The 16,637-nt window shown below is 50.9% G+C and overlaps 1 long non-coding RNA gene across 1 annotated transcript; it reads left to right on the top strand.

Annotated features, from left to right (window-relative positions):
* Positions 1-5,729: 5,729 nt before the first annotated feature.
* LOC141726715 (uncharacterized) lies at positions 5,730-12,475 on the top strand. The gene is made up of 4 exons (XR_012577752.1): positions 5,730-5,863; positions 7,367-7,589; positions 10,866-10,947; positions 12,383-12,475. It is a non-coding gene; the product is annotated as an uncharacterized LOC141726715 (long non-coding RNA).
* Positions 12,476-16,637: the final 4,162 nt, after the last annotated feature.

The following is a 16,637-nucleotide window of genomic DNA, read 5'->3' as shown; positions in this document are numbered from 1 at the left end:
TTGAAAATCAGAAATTTTGGGGTGAAAATGGGGAAATTTGGGAAAAATGGAGAAATTTAGGGGGGAAAATGGCAAAAGTTTGGGAAAAATGGGGAAATTTTGGCGCTAAAATGGGAAATTTTGGGGTGAAAATCCGAAATTTGGGGTGAAAATGGGGAAATTTGGGAAAAATGGGGAAATTTTGGGGTGAAAATGGGGAAATTTTGGGTGAAAATCCAAAATTTTGGGGTGAAAAATGGGGAAATTTGGGGCTGAAAATGGGAAATATTGGGGGAAAAATGGGGAAATTTATGGGGAAAATGGCAAACATTTGGGAAAAATGGAGAAATTTAGGGGGGAGAATCAGAAATTTTGGGGGAAAAATGGGAAATTTTGGGTGAAAATGGGAAATTTGGGAAAAATTTGGGGGTGAAAATGGGAAATATTGGGGGAAAAATCGGGAAATTTCTGGGTGAAAATGAGGAAATTCAGGAAAAATGGGGAAATTTTGGGGTGAAAATGGAGAAATTTGGGGGAAAATACGGAGAAATTTTGGGAAAAATGGAGAAAATTTGGGGTGAAAATCAGAAATTTTGGGAAAAATGGGGAAATTTGGGGAAAAATGGAGAAATTTGGGGGTGAAAATGGGAAATTTTGGGAAAAATGGGGAAATTTTGGGTGAAAATGGGGAAATTTCGGGGGAAAATATCAAAATTTGGGGGTGAAAATCCAAAATTTTGGGGTGAAAATGGAGAAATTTGGGGGAAAAATGGAGAAATTTTGGGAAAAATTGAGAAAATTTGGGGCCAAAATGGGAAATTTTGGGGGGAAAACGGGGAAGTTTGGGGGTGAAAATGGGGAAATTTTGGGAAAAATGGAGAAATTTTGGGGTGAAAATGGGAAATTTGGGAAAAATGGAGAAATTTTGGGGTGAAAATGGAGAAATTTTGGGAAAAACGGAGAAAATTTGGGGTGAAAATGGGAAATTTGGGAAAATGGAGAAATTTTGGGGTGAAAATCCAAAATTTTGGGGTGAAAATCGGAAATTTTGGAAAAAAATTGTAAATTTTGGGGTGAAAATCCGAAATTTTGGGGTGAAAATGGGGAAATTTGGGGAAAATAAGGAAATTTAGGGGGGGAAACGTCAAAATTTGGAGGGAAAACGTCAAAATGTTGGGTTTGGGATGTTTTTGTGGGTTGGGGCATTTTTGGGGGTTTTGGGTTATTTTGGGGTTATTTTGGGTATTTTGGGTGGAATTTTGAGGGGTTTTGGGATTTTTTGGGGTATTTTGGGTGGAATTTTGGGGTTTTGGGTGGAATTCTGGGTTTTTTGGGAGTGTTTGGGTGGTTTTGGGTGGAATTTTGGGGTTTTTTGGATATTTTGGGGTTTTCGGGTGGAATTTTGGGTGGAATGTTGTGATTTTTTGGGATATTTTGGGTGGTGTTTTGGGCAGAATTTTGGGCTATTTTAAGTGGAATTTTGGGGTATTTTGGGTATTTTTGAGTGGAATTTTGGGTGGAATTTTGGGATATTTGGGGTGGAATTTTTGGCTAAATTGGGCGGAATTTTGGGCTATTTTAAGCGGATTTTTGGGCGGGATTTTGGGCTATTTTGTGTGGAATTTGGGGCTATTTTGGGCAGAATTTGGGGCTATTTTGGGCGGATTTTGGGCTATTTTGGGTCACTCTGTGCATTTCTCTCCCTCCCCAGGGTGAGAGTTTCGGGCCGGGCCGTTCCGGGCTCCGGCGCCGCCTGGGGGCGCTGCGGGCGCTGGCGGCGCTGCTGGAGCCGGGCCTGGGCCAGCGGCTCGGTGAGAAAATGGGGAAAAACACCGAAAATAATGGGGGAAAAACAAAAAATAATGGGGGAAAAAGACAAAAAAAATTGGGAAAAAAGCACAAAAATTGGGGAAAAAAATGGGGAAAAACACCCAAAAAATTGGGGAAAAAGCACAAAAAATTGGGGAAAAATTGGGAAAAAAAACACCCAAAAATTGGGGAAAAACCCACAAAAAATGGGGAAAAGAAACAAAAAATTGGGAAAAAACAAACATAAAATTGGGGAAAAACAAAAAAAAATGGGAAAAAACAAAAAAAATTGGGGAAAAAAGAAAAGAAAATGGGGAAAAAACACCCAAAAAATTGGGGAAAAAACACCCAAAAATTGGGAAACAAACAAAAAAAATCAGAAAAAAAAGGGGGGAGGGAAACGCTAAAAATGGGGAAAAAAAAAAAGGCAACAAAAATAAAAAAAGGAGGAAAAAGCACAAAAAATTGGGGAAAAAGCACAAAAAATTCGGGAAAAGAAACAAAAAATAATGGGGAAAAAACAAAAAAAATTGGGAAAAAAGCACAAAAAATTGGGGAAAAAATTGGGAAAAAACACCCAAAAATTGGGGAAAAAACACCCAAAAATTAGGAAAAAAACAAACAAAAATAATGGGGAAAAAACAAAAAAGATTGGGAAAAAAGCACAAAAAATTAGGGAAAAAATTGGGAAAAACCACCCAAAAATTGGGAAAAAACAAACAAAAAATAATGCGGAAAAAAACAAAAAAAGATTGGGAAAAAAGCGCAAAAAATTGGGGAAAAAAATTGGCAAAAAACCACCCAAAAATAATGGGAAAAAACAAACAAAAAATTGGGAAAAACAAAAAAATTTGGGGAAAAAACAAAAAATAATGGGGAAAAACCACAAAAATAATGGGGAAAAAAGCACAAAAAATTGGGGAAAAAACCACAAAAATGGGGGAAAAGAAACAAAAAATAATGGGGAAAAATGAAAAAAATAATGGGGAAAAAACAAGAAAAATTGGGGAAAAAAGCACAAAAAATTGGGAAAAAAGCAGAGCCCGGCCTGGGCCAACGGCTCGGTGAGAAACCGGGGAAAACACCAAAAATAATGGGGAAAAAGAAACAAATAATGGGGAAAAAACAAAAAAATAATGGGGAAAAAACACCAAAAAATTGGGAAAAAAGCACAAAAAATTGGGGAAAAAAATTGGGAAAAAACACCTAAAAAATTGGGGAAAAAACACCCAAAAATTGGGAAAAAAACAAACAAAAAAATAATGGGGAAAAAACAAACAAAAAATAATGGGGAAAAACCAAAAAATAATGGGGAAAAAACACAAAAAATTGGGGAAAAAACCACAAAAATGGGGGAAAAGAAACAAAAAATAATGGGGAAAAACGAAAAAAATAATGAGGAAAAACACAAAAAATAATGGGGAAAAAACAAAAAAAAATTGGGAAAAAAGCACAAAAAATTAGGGAAAAAAATTGGGAAAAAACACCCAAAAATTGGGAAACAAAAAAAAAAATCAGAAAAAAGGGGGGGAAGAACCCTAAAAATTGGGGAAAACAAACAAAAAATAATGGGGAAAAAACACAAAAAAATTGGGGAAAAAACAAAAAAAATTTGGGAAAAAAGCACAAAAAATTAGGGAAAAAAATTGGGAAAAAACACCCAAAAAATTGGGGAAAAAAAACAAAAAATAATGGGGAAAAAACAAAAAAAAAAAAAGGGGAAAAACCACAAAAAATTGGGGAAAAACCCACAAAAAATTGGGAAAAAACCACCCAAAAATTGGGGAAAAAACACCCAAAAAATTGGGGATAAACAAAAAAAAAGGGAAAAAACCATGAAAAAGTGGGGAAAAAAATCCACGAAAAATTGGGAAAAAACACCCCAAAAATTGGGGAAAAACAAAAAAAATTGGAAAAAACTCACAAAAAATTGGAAAAAAGAACACGAAAAATTGGGGAAAAACCACAAAACAATGGGGGAAAAACCCACGAGAAGTGGGGAAAAACCAAAAAAATTTGGGAAGAAAAAAGAAAAAAAACCACCAAAAATTGGGGAAAAAAACTACAAAAAATTGAGGAAAAAACCCCACAAAAAAATTGGGAAAAAAACCACAAAAAAAAATTGGGGAAAAATCCCACAACAAAATGGGGAAAAATTGGGAAAAAAACACAAAAAACACCCAAAAATTGGGGAAAAACCACAATAAATTGGGCGGAAAAAAAGGGAAAAAACATGAAAAAGTGGATAAAAAGCACAAAAAATGGGGAAAAAACCCAGGAAAAATTGGGGGAAAAAACCACAAAAAATTGGGAAAAAACACCCAAAAATTGGGGAAAAAACACCCAAAAATCAAGAAACAAAACCACAAAAAAATGGGGAAAAACCCGTGAAAATTGGAAAAAACACACCAATAAATGGGGAAAAAAACACAAAAATGGGGAAAAAACCCACAAAAAAATTGGGAAAAAACACCCAAAAATTGGGGAAAAAATAAAAAATTGGGGAAAAAACAAAAAAAATGGGGAAAAAAAACCACCTAAAACAGATGTCCTCAATGTCCCCAATCCCCTCAGTGTCCCTAATCTCCCCAATGTCCCCAATGATGTCCCCACTGTCCCCAGGCCAGCGCTGGCCCTGCCTCTGCTGCTCTTGGTGGCTCCAGCCCAATGTCCCCCAGTGTCCCCAAAGTCCCCAATCCCCTCAGGTCCCCCCAATGTCCCCAATGTCCCCCAGTGTCCCCAATGTCCCCATTGGTGTCCCCAATGTCCCCAGTGTCACAATGACCCAATGCCCCCAGTGATGTCCCCATGTCCCCAATGTCCCCTGTCCCACAAATGTCCCCAATGTCCCCAACACCCCCAATGTCCCCAATGATGTCACAATGTCACAGTGTCCCCAATGTCCCCAATACCTCAATGTCCCCAATGTCCCCAAAGATGTCCAAATGTCCCCAATGTCCCCAATGCCCCAGTGTCCCAATCCCCTCAGTGTCCCTAATCTCCCCAATGTCCCCAATGATGTCCCCAATGTCCCCAGACCAGCACTGGCCCTGCCTCTGCTGCTCTCGGTGGCTCCAGCCCAATGTCCCCCAGTGTCCCCAATGTCCCCCAGTGTCCCCAAAGTCCCCAATACCCCCAGTGTCCCCAATGATGTCCCCAATGTCCCCTCAGTGTCCCCATTGATGTCCCCAATGATGTCCCCAATGTCCCCAATTCCCTCGGTGTCCCCAGATAAGAGGTGGCCCCACCATTGCTGCTCTCGGTGGCTCCAGCCCAATGTCCCCAATGTCCCCAGTGTCCCCAATGTCCCCCATGTCCCCTCAGTGTCCCCAATGTCCCCATTGGTGTCCCCAATGTCCCCAGTGTCACAATGACCCCAATGTCCCCAGCAATGTCCCCATGTCCCCAATATCCCCTGTCCCCCCCAAATGTCCCCAATGTCCCCTCAGTGTCCCCATTAATGTCCCCATTAATGTCCCCAGTGTCAGTGTCCCAAATGTCCCCTCAGTGTCCCCAGTGATGTCCCCAATGTCCCCCAATGTCCCCCAATGTCCCCAGTGTCCCCAATCCCTCCAATGTCCCCCGATCCCCCAATCCCTCAGTGTCCCCAATGTCCCCCATGTCCCTGAATGTCCCCAATGTCCCCCAATGTCCCCACTGTCCCCCAATGTCCCAATCCCCCAATGTCCCCATGTCCCTGAATGTCCCCAATGTCCCCCAGTGTCCCCAGTGTCCCCAATGTCCCCAGTGTCCCCAATGTCCCCAGTGTCCCCAATGTCCCCATTGACCCCAGTGTCCCCAATGTCCCCCCAATGACCCCAATGTCCCCATTGATGTCCCCAATGTTCCCCTCAGTGTCCCCAATCCCTCCATTGTCCCCAATGTCCCCAATGTCCCCAATCCCCTCAGTGTCCCCATTGTCCCCAGTGTCCCCAATGTCCCCAATGTCCCCAGTGTCCCCCCTGATGTCCCCACTGTCCCCAGACCGCGCTGGCCCCGTCTCTGCTGCTCTCGGTGGCTCCAGCTCCGGGTGCAGCCCCAGCTCGGCCTGGAGGGGACGCGGCGCCTGTGGGAGGTGACACCTTGGGGACACTGAGGGGATTGGGGACATTGGGGGATTGGGGGGATTGGGGACATTGGGGACATTGGGGGAATTGGGGGGATTGGGGACACTTTGGGGACATTGGGGGGATTGGGGACATTGGGGACATTGGGGGGATTGGGGGGATTGGGGACATTGGGGGGATTGGGGGGAGTGGGGGCACTTTGGGGACACTGGGGGGATTGGGGACATTGGGGACACTTTGGGGACATTGGGGACATTGGGGGAATTGGGGACATTGGGGGAATTGGGGGGATTGGGGACATTGGGGACATTGGGGACATTGGGGGGATTGGGGACATTGGGGACATTGGGGACATTTGGGACACTTTAGGGACATTTTGTGGGATTTTGGGGAGGTTTAAGGTGGTTTTTTGGGACATTTGGGGACATTCTGGGGACACGGGACATTGGGACAGTGGGGACACTTTGGGGACATTTTGGGGAGGTTTGGGAACATTTTGTGGGATTTTGGGGAGATTTGAGGTGATTTTGGAGGGTTTGGGGACATTTTGGGGAGGTTTGGGGACGTTCTGGGGACGTTTGGGGTCATTCTAGGGAGACGTTGTGAGGGTTTGGGGACATTGGGGACACTTTGGGGACATTTTGTGGGATTTTGGGAGATCTGAGGTGGTGTTGGGGGGGTTTGGGGACATTTTGGGGACGTTTGTGGTGGTTTTGGGGACATTTTAGGGAGATGTTGGGAGGGTTTGGGGACATTTGGGGACATTTTGGGGACATGGGGGACACTTTGGGGACATTTTGTGGGATTTTGGAGGGGTTTGGGGACATTCTGGGGAGGTTTGTGGTGGTTTTGGGGACGTTTGGGACATTCTGGGGACGTTTGGGGACATTTTGGGGATGTTTGGGGTGGTTTGGGGACATTTTGGGGACATTTGAGGACATTCCGAAGTGGATTTGGGGTGGTTTTGTTGGGGTTTGGGGACATTTTGGGGACATTTGGGACACTTTAGGGAGGTTTGGGGACACTTTGGGGACACTTTGTGGGATTTTGGGGAGATTTGAGGTGGTGTTGGGAGGGTTTGGGGACATTTGGGGACATTTTGGGGACATTGGGGACACCTCGGGGACATTTTGTGGGATTTTGGAGGGGTTTGGGGACATTCTGGGGACATTTGGGGACATTTTACGGAGACGTTGTGAGGGTTTGGGGACATTTTGGGGACATTTGGGGTGGTTTTGAAGGGATTTGGGGACATTTGGGGACATTTTGGGGACATTTTTGGGACATTGTGAAGTGGATTTGGGGTGCTTTTGTTGGGGTTTGGGACATTTTAGGGACATTTGGGGACATTTTGGGGCCATCTGAGATGGCCGGGGGTGGCTTTGGGGTGGTTTTGAAGGGATTTGGGGCCATTTTGGGGCCATTTTGGGCCATTTTGGGGCCATTTGTCCCCCAGGTGTCCCCCCCAAGTGTCCCCCCCAGGTGTCCCCAAGTGTCCCCGTTGTCCCCAGGTGCTCTGGACGGGGCTGCCCTGCCCCAACTTCCTCCTGCTGGTGACCTGCGCCCTGCTGGAGCTGCTGGGGGACAGTGACACCCCTGGGGACACCCCTGGGGGACACCCCTGGAGACACCCTTGGGGACAGGGACACCTTTGGTGACACCTTTGGTGACAGTGACAGCGACAGCGACGCCGCCCAGGGGGACACGGACAGCGAGGACGGCGACGGGGACAAGGTGGGGACACCTGGGGACAATGGGTGGCACTGGGGACACCGGGATGGGGTGGGGACATTGTGGACATTGGGATGGGGACACTGGGGTGGCACTGGGGTGGGGTTGGGGACAATGGGTGGCATTGGGACACCGGGATGGGGTGGGGACATTGGGGACATTGGGGTGGGGACAATGGGGTGGCACTGGGGACACTGGATGGGGACACTGAGGTGGCACTGGGGACATCAGGGTGGCACTGGGGACATTGGGGGGTGGGGACATTGGGGTGGGGACATTGGGACAGGGTTGGGGACATCAGGGTGGCAATGGGGCGGGGTTGGGGACATTGGGGTGGGGACACTGGGGTGGGGTGGGGACATTGGGGACACTGGGTTGAGGACACTGGGGTGGCACTGGGGTGGGGTTGGGGACGCTGAGATGGGGGCAATGGGACAGAGTCGGGGACATTGGGGTGGCACTGGGACAGGGCTGGGGACATGAGGGTGGCACTGGGAGGGGGACACTGGGGTGGGGTTTGGGGACATTGGGGACACGGGGACAGGGTTGGGGACATGAGGGTGGCACTGGGGTGGGGTTGGGGACGCTGAGATGGGGACAGTGGGACAGAGTCGGGGACATTGGGGTGGCACTGGGGACACTGGGATGGGGTGGGGGACACCAGGATGGGGACACTGGGATGGGGACACTGGGACAGGGCTGGGGACATGAGGGTGGCACTGAGGACACTGGGATTGGGACATGGGGACAGGGTGGGGACATGGGGACACTGGGACGGGGACACTGCGGTGGCGGTGGGGACATTGGGACAGGGTTGGGGACACCGGGATGGGGACATTGAGATGGGGATGGGGACACTGGGGACATTGGGACAGGGTTGGGGACATCAGGGTGGCACTGGGGACAGAGATGGGGACACTGGGGTGGGGTTGGGGGACATTGGGACAGGGTTGGGGACACCGGGATGGGGACACTGAGATGGGGATGGGGACACTGGGGACACGGGGACAGGGTTGGGGACATTGGGACAGGGTTGGGGACACTGAGATGGGACATGGGGACACCAGGATGGGGACACGATGGGGACACTGGAGTGGCACTGGGACATTGGGATGGGGACATTGGGAGGGGGACATTGGGGGTGGCTTGGAGACAGAGTTGGGGACACCAGGATGGCACTGGGACACCCAATGGGGGCACTGAGATGGAGACACGGGGACATTGGGGACACTGAGATGGGGTTGGGGACACCGGGATGGGGACAATGGGACAGAGTCGGGGACATTGGGGTGGCACTGGGGACACTGGGATGGGGTGGGGACATTGGGGACATTGGGATGGGGACAATGGGGTGGCACTGGGGTGGGGCTGGGGACACTGGGATGGGGGCAATGGGACAGAGCTGGGGACATTGGGGACACTGGGATGGGGACAATGGGTGGCACTGGGGGACACCGGGATGGGGACACTGAGGTGGCACTGGGGACATCAGGGTGGCACTGGGGACACCAGGATGGGGTGGGGACATTGGGGTGGGGACACTGGGGTGGGGTTGGGGACACCCAATGGGGCACTGAGATGGGGACATGGGGACATTGGGACACTGGGGTGGCACTGGGGTGGGGCTGGGGACGCTGAGATGGGGACAGTGGGACAGAGTCAGGGACATTGGGGTGGCACTGGGACAGGGCTGGGACATGAGGGTGGCACTGGGATGGGGACACTGGGGTGGGGTGGGGACATTGGGACAGGGTTGGGGACACCAGGATGGGGACACTGAGATGGGGATGGGGACACTGGGGTGGCACTGGGACAGGGTTGGGGACACTGGGGTGGCACTGAGGAGACTCGGATTGGGACACGGGGACAGGGTTGGGGACACTGAGGTGACACTGGGACGGGGACACGGAGGCAGGGTTGGGGACAGGGTTGGGGACACCGGGGGGGCTTTGGGGACATCAGGGTGGCACTGGGATGGCACTGGGGACACTGGGAAGGGGTTGGGGACAGGGTTGGGGACACTCGGGTGGGTTTGGGGACATGGGGGCATTGGGGACACCGGGATGGGGACACTGAGGTGGCACTGGGGACATCAGGGTGGCCCTGGGGACACTGGGGTGGGGTTGGGGGACATTGGGGTGGGGACATTGGGACAGGGTTGGGGACACTGTGGGGACACTGGGATGGGGTTGGGGACACTGGGGTGGCACTAGGGACAGGGTTGGGGACACCAGGATGGGGACACTGAGGTGGCACTGGGGACACTGGGATGGGGACATTGGGACAGGGTTGGGGACACTGGGAATGGGACTGGGGACATTGGGGTGGGGACATTGGGTGGGGACACTGAGATGGGCTGGAGACACTGAGGTGACACTGAGACAGGGTTGGGGACATGGGGACACTGGGATGGGGACACTGAGGTGGGGTTGGGGACAACAGGGTGGCATTGGGGACCCTGGGATGGGGACTTTGGGGTGACACTGCTGTGACACTGGGATGGGTTTGGGGACACCGGGGTGGGGACACTGAGGTGGCACTGGGGACACTGGGACAGGGTTGGGGACACTGGGATGGGGTTGGTGACATTGGTGACACCAGGATGGCATTGGGGTGACATTGGTGACATTGGGGTGACATGGGTGACACTGGGGTGACACTGGGGTGACATTGGTGACATCGGGGTGACACTGGGGTGGCATTGGGGTGGCATTGGTGACACGGGGGTGGCATTGGTGACACGGGGTGACATTGGTGACATGGAGATGACATTGGTGGCACCAGGGTGGCATTGGTGACATTGGGGTGACACTGGGGTGGCATTGGGGTGGCATTGGTGACACCAGGGTGACATTGGGGTGACACTGGGGTGGCATTGGTGACACTGGGGTGACACCGGGGTGACATTGGTGACACTGGGGTGACATTGGGGTGACATTGGGGTGACATTGGTGACATCGGGGTGACATTGGGGTGGCATTGGTGACATCGGGGTGGCATTGGGGTGACACTGGGGTGACATTGGTGACACTGGGGTGACATTGGTGACATTGGTGACACCGGGGTGACATTGGTGACATCGGGGTGACATTGGGGTGGCATTGGTGACATCGGGGTGGCATTGGGGTGACATCGGGGTGACATTGGGGTGGCATTGGTGACACCGGGGTGCCATTGGTGACACTGGGATGGCATTGGAGTGACATTGGTGACATCGGGGTGACACCGGGTGCCATTGGGGTGCCATTGGTGCCACGGGGGTGTCCCTGCTGTCCCCAGGTGTCCCCCCCGGTGTCCCCTGGACGTGGGGCAGGTGCTCAGCAGGGCCGAGGGCATTTTCCTGCAGCTGGCGGCCACCAAGGTCGGTGACACCTCGGAATGTCCCCAAAGTGTCCCAAAACTGACCCCGGAAATGTCCCCTGGGTGTCCCCAAAGTGACCCCAAAATTGACCCCGGAAATGTCCCCAAATTGACCCCAAAGTGTCTCTAAATTGTCCCAAAACTGTCCCCAGAGTGACCCCAAAGTGACCTCAAGGTGTCCCCAAAATGTCCCAAAATGTCCCGAGTGTCCCCAAAGTGTCCCAAAATTGATCCCAAAAGTGTCCCCAAAACTGACCTCAAAGTGACCCCAAAGTGACCCCAAAATTGGTCCCAGAGTGACCCCAAAAATGTCCCCAAGGTGTCCTCAGAGTGTCCACAAAGTGTCCAAAATTGTCCCAAAAGTGTCCTCGGAATGTCCCCAAAGTAACCCCAAAATTGACCCCGGAAATGTCCCCAGAGTGTCCCAAAATTGACCCCAAAATTGACCAAAAGTGTCCCCAAAAATGTCCCCTGAGTGACCTGAAAGTGTCCCCAAAATGTCCCAAAATTGACCCAAAAGTGTCCCCAAAGTGTTCCCTGAGTGACCTGAAAGTGTCCCCAAAATGTCCAAAATTGATCCCAAAATTGTCCCCAAAACTGACCTGAAAGTGACCCCAAAGTGACCCCAAAAGTGACCCCAGAGTGTCCCCAGAAATGCCCCAAGGTGTCCTCAGAGTGTCCCCAAAGTGACCACAAAATTTGACCCGGGAATGTCCCCAGAGTGTCCCCAAAAGTGACCCCAGAATGTCCCCAAATTGTCCCGAGAGTGACCCCAAAATTGGCCCCAGAAATGTCCCCAAGGTGTCCCAAAACTGACCCAAAGTGACCAGAGAAATGTTCCAAGTGACCCCAAAACTGACCTGAGTGTCCCCAAAAGTGACCACAGAAATGTCCCCAAGTGTCCCCTGAGTGACCCCAAACTGACCTGAAAGTGTCACCAAAGTGACCCCAAAATTGGCCCCAGAAATGTCCCCAGAGTGTCCCAAAAGTGTCCCCAAAGTGTCCCCTGAGTGACCTGAAAGTGTCCCCAAAATGTCCCAAAATTGATCCCAGAAGTGTCCCCAAAACTGACCTGAAAGTGTCCCCAAAGTGACCACAAAAGTGACCCCAGAGTGACCCCAAAAATGTCCCCAAGGTGTCCTCAGAGTGTCCCCAGAGTGACCCCAAAGTGATCCCAAAGTGACCCCGGAAATGTCCCCAAAGTGGCCCCTGAGTGCCCCCAGGAATGTCCCAAGGTGTCCTCAGAGTGACCCCAAAACTGTCCCCAAAGTGTCCCTGGAAATGTCCCCAAATGACCCCAAACTGACCCCACAGTGTCCCAAAATTGCCCCCATAAGTGTCCCAAAAGTGACCCCAGAAATGTCCCCAAGTGACCCCGAAGTGACCCCAGTGACCCCGGGTGACCCCGGGTGACCCCGCTGTTGCCCCTCCCCCAGGATCTGCCCCCGGCCCTGCAGGAGCTGCTGGGACTGGGGGGGCCCCAACCCCCCCCCGGAGCCGCCCCCGAAAATCCCTGAACTGGGATAAACTGGGATAAACTGGGATGGACTGGGAACCCAAACTGGGAGGGACTGGAGGGACTGGGATGGACTGGGAGGGACTGGGATGGACTGGGAATGGAGTGGGAGGGACTGGGAACCCAAACTGGGATGGACTGGGAGGGACTGGGATGGACTGGGAACCCAAACTGGGATAAAATGGGAACCCGAACTGGGAACCCAAACTGGGATAAATTGGGAGGGACTGGGATAGACTGGGATAAACTGGAGAGACTGGGATGGACTGGGAACCCAAACTGGGAACCCAGACTGGGAACCCAAACTGGGATAAACTGGAATAGACTGGGAGGGACTGGGAACCCAAACTGGGAGAGACTGGGATAAACTGGGAGAGGACTGGGATAAACTGGGATGGACTGGGATAGACTGGGAACCCAAACTGGGAACCCAAACTGGGATGAACTGGGATGGACTGGGATAGACTGGGAACCCAAAATGGGAACCCAAACTGGGAACCCAAACTGGGATAAACTGGATGGACTGGGAGAGACTGGGAACCCAAACTGGGAACACTGGGAACCCAGACTGGGAACCAAACTGGGATAAACTGGGATAGACTGGGAGGGACTGGGAACCCAAACTGGGAGAGACTGGGAACCCAGACTGGGAGAGACTGGGATAAACTGGGATAAACTGGGATAAACTGGGATAAACTGGGAGAGACTGGATAAACTGGGAACCCGAACTGGGATAAACTGGGAGAGACTGGGAACCCAAACTGGGAGAGACTGGAAGGGACTGGGACAGACTGGGAGCTCAAACTGGACAGACTGGGATAAACTGGGAACACTGGGAACCCAAACTGGGAACACTGGGAGTCCCAAACTGGGGAAACTGGGAGGGAGTGGGAACCCAAACTGGGATGAACTGGATGGACTGGGAACCCAAACTGGGAACCCAAACTGGGATGAACTGGGATGGACTGGGAACCCAAACTGGGAACCCAAACTGGGATAAACTGGAGGGACTGGGAACCCAAACTGGGATGAACTGGGAGCCAAACTGGTTTTGCCCCTCCCCCTCCCTGTGCTGCATTAAAGATGTTGGAACCCAACGGAGATTTTGGGGTTTTTTTGGGGATTTTTGGGATTTTGGGGGATTTTGGGGGAAGATTTTATGGGGAGGGTTTGGGGGGATTTTGAGTGGATTTTTGGGGAGATTTGGGGGAATTTTGAAAAATTTTAGGGGGATTTTGGAAAAATTTGGGGGGGATTTTTTGGGGAGATTTTTTTGGGGGGATATTTTTGAGATTTTGGGGGAAATTTGGGAAGATTTAAAGGAGATTTGGGGAGGATTTTATTGAGAATTCAAGGAGATTTTTCGGAAATTTGGGGGGGAGTTTTGAGGAGATTTTGGGGGGGAACTCTGAGGGGATTTTGGGGAGATTTTGGAAAAATTTGGGGGGGGGGATTTTGGGGAGATTTTCAGGAGGTTTGAGGGATTTCGTGGAGATTCCTGTGAGATTTGGGGGAATTTTAGGGAGATTTTGGAGGATTTAAAGGAGATTTTCGGGGGATTTAAAGGAGATTTTTCAGGGGATTTAAAGGAGATTTTGGGGGAAATTTTGGGAGATTTTGGTGAGATTTTGAGGAGATTTTGAGAGGATTTAAAAGAGATTTTTGGAAGATTTTGGAGGGATTTCAATGAGATTTGGGGGGGATTCGGATGAGATTTTTTTTTTGAGATTTCAAGGAGATTTTTTGGGAAATTTTGGGGGGATTTTTGGGGCATTTCAGGGACCCCAAGGGGAATTTTTGGGGGGTCTGAGTGGATTTTGGGGGGTCCCCATTGGGGTCTTTGAGGGGATTTTGGGGGGGTCCTAGGTGGGGTCCCAAAAGGGCCCTGAAGGGAATTCGGGGTGGTTTTGGGGTATTTTTGTGGCATTTTTGGGGTGTTTTTAGGGTGTTTTGGGGTGTTTTTGAGGGGCGTCCCAGGAGTGATTTTGGGGTTTTTTTTTGGGATATTTCGGGGTTTTTTTAGGGTTGGGTTTGGGGTGGTTTTGAGGCGTTCAGGGGTGATTTGGGGGTGGGTTTGGGGTTTTTTTAGGGTTTTTTCTGGGGTGGATTTGGGGAGTTTTGGGGTCCGTTTGGGGATTTCCAAAGGAGGTCCCAGGAGTGCTCTTGGGGTGGTTTTTTGGGTGTTTTGGGGCATTTTTGGGGTGGTATTTGGGGTGGTTTTTGGGGTGGCTTTTGGGGTGTTTTGGGGCATTTTTGGGGTGTTTCGGGCATTTTTTGGGGTGGTTTTTGGGGTGTTTTGGGGCATTTTTTTGGGGTGGTATTTGGGGTGGTTTTTGGGTGGCTTTTGGGTGTTTTGGGGCATTTTTGGGGTGTTTTGGGGCATTTTTTGGGGTGGTTTAAGCTGTTCGGGGGTGTTTTGGGTGTCCCGGCGAGGGGATTTGGGGATGTCTCACCTGAGCTCAAAAGCTGAACCCGGAGATCCTTTTTGGGGTATTTTTAGGGTGGTTTTGGGGTGTTTTTCGGGTTTTTTCTCGGGTTTATTTCGGGCTTTTTGAGGGTGGGTTTGAGGCGGTATTTGGAGAGGGTCCCGGGGATGCCCAGCAGGGAATATGCGGAGATGTCTCACCTGAGTTCCAAAAGCCGATGCCGAGGATGCTTTCCGGGTGTTTTCCGGGATTTTTGGGCGGGTTTTGGCTGTTTTTTTTGGTGTTTTTCGCGATTTTCGGGGTGTCCCGAGGGGGCAGCGCCGTGAGGGACGGCGGCAGCGGCGGCGCCCCCTGGCGGACGATGGGGCGGCAAAAACTGCGCATGCGCAAAATGGCGGCGGCGCGCCGCAAGATGGCGCCAAAGGGCGGGAACGCCCCCTGCAGTGGCCACGCCCCCTACCACAACCCACGCCCCTCTTCATTAATATCGTCGTGTAAAACCCCGCCCCTTCTCTGACCCCACCCCCTCATTGGCTGCTTTGCGATCCCTTATTAATATTAATGAGAGGGCGTGGTCAAGCAGGGCTCCACTTCTTAATATAGAGCAGCTCTAATTGGAAAACAAGTTATGAATATTAATGAGGGGCATGAAGCATCACGTGACACCTCATTAATGATCATAATGAGGCAGGGCGCGGTTGGGTGTTGCTAATTAATGTTAATGAGGGGCAGTCTCATTAATATTCATGGAGTGGGTAATGATTGTGGACAGCTCATTAATATTCATGAGGGAGAGGCCGCCAGGTACATTAAAAGGGAGTAGGCCTCATTAATTAGCTGACAAATGAGCTGTGGCTCATTAATATTCATTGCAATTGTCCCTGATATTACTTGGATAGTAATTAGATAATCAGCTAATTACTATTTACGAGTCGAATGTAATTAGGAATCACTGGCTTATTAATATTCATAACTGACCTGCTGTCTACAACAGCATATTAATTACAAGTGTGACTAATAATCAACAGCTAATTAATATTCATGAGGGCGAGGCCACACCCACACAGTTCCCATATGAAAATGTGGGCAGGGCCTCGTGGTAGGGGCGTGGCCCAGCCATGGTGGGCGTGGCCTTGCAGTGTTTTCAGGTCATTAGGGCGTGGTCTCAAAGGGGGTGTGGCCAAATCAGGTCTGGAATCCTGGGCCTGGCTGTGGGCGTGGCCTGGGCCCAATCCAGTGCTGGGCTGCGGCAGTGGGCGTGGCCTGCCCTTATATGGAAAAAAGCTGCTTTAACAGGTGGGGCCTAATTGGATGGGAGGTGTGGCTTCATTGGGTGGGCGTGGCTTCAAAGCCGCATTATGGGCGTGTCTGCTTCTCGTTGGGGGCGTGGCTTTGTGATAGGGGGCGTGGCTTCCCCTCCCTATTCTGGGCATGCAGTCTAAGTGGGCGTGGCTTGGCAGTGTGGGCGTGGATTTCTGTTCCCTCAAGGACTGGGGGTGTGGCTTTGTGCAGTGGGTGTGGCTTCCACGTCACATTTGGGGCATGTCCTCGACCTCTCAGGAGGTGTGGCTTCATGGTGTGGGTGTGGCTTCCCCTGCCCATTCTAGGCATAGCCTCAGAACTCAGGGGGGCGTGCTTTGTGGGGTGGGCGTGCTTCAGTGTCCTTTATCTATCGGGGGCGTGGCTTTTCACGGTGGGCGTGGTTTCCACGCCCACATTTTGGGCATGTCGTCAGCCAAAAAGGGGGCG

This window comes from Zonotrichia albicollis, chromosome 38 (assembly GCF_047830755.1).
Source record: "Zonotrichia albicollis isolate bZonAlb1 chromosome 38, bZonAlb1.hap1, whole genome shotgun sequence".
NCBI classification, from domain to species: domain Eukaryota; kingdom Metazoa; phylum Chordata; class Aves; order Passeriformes; family Passerellidae; genus Zonotrichia; species Zonotrichia albicollis.
This window is presented reverse-complemented; position numbering and strand designations above follow the sequence as displayed.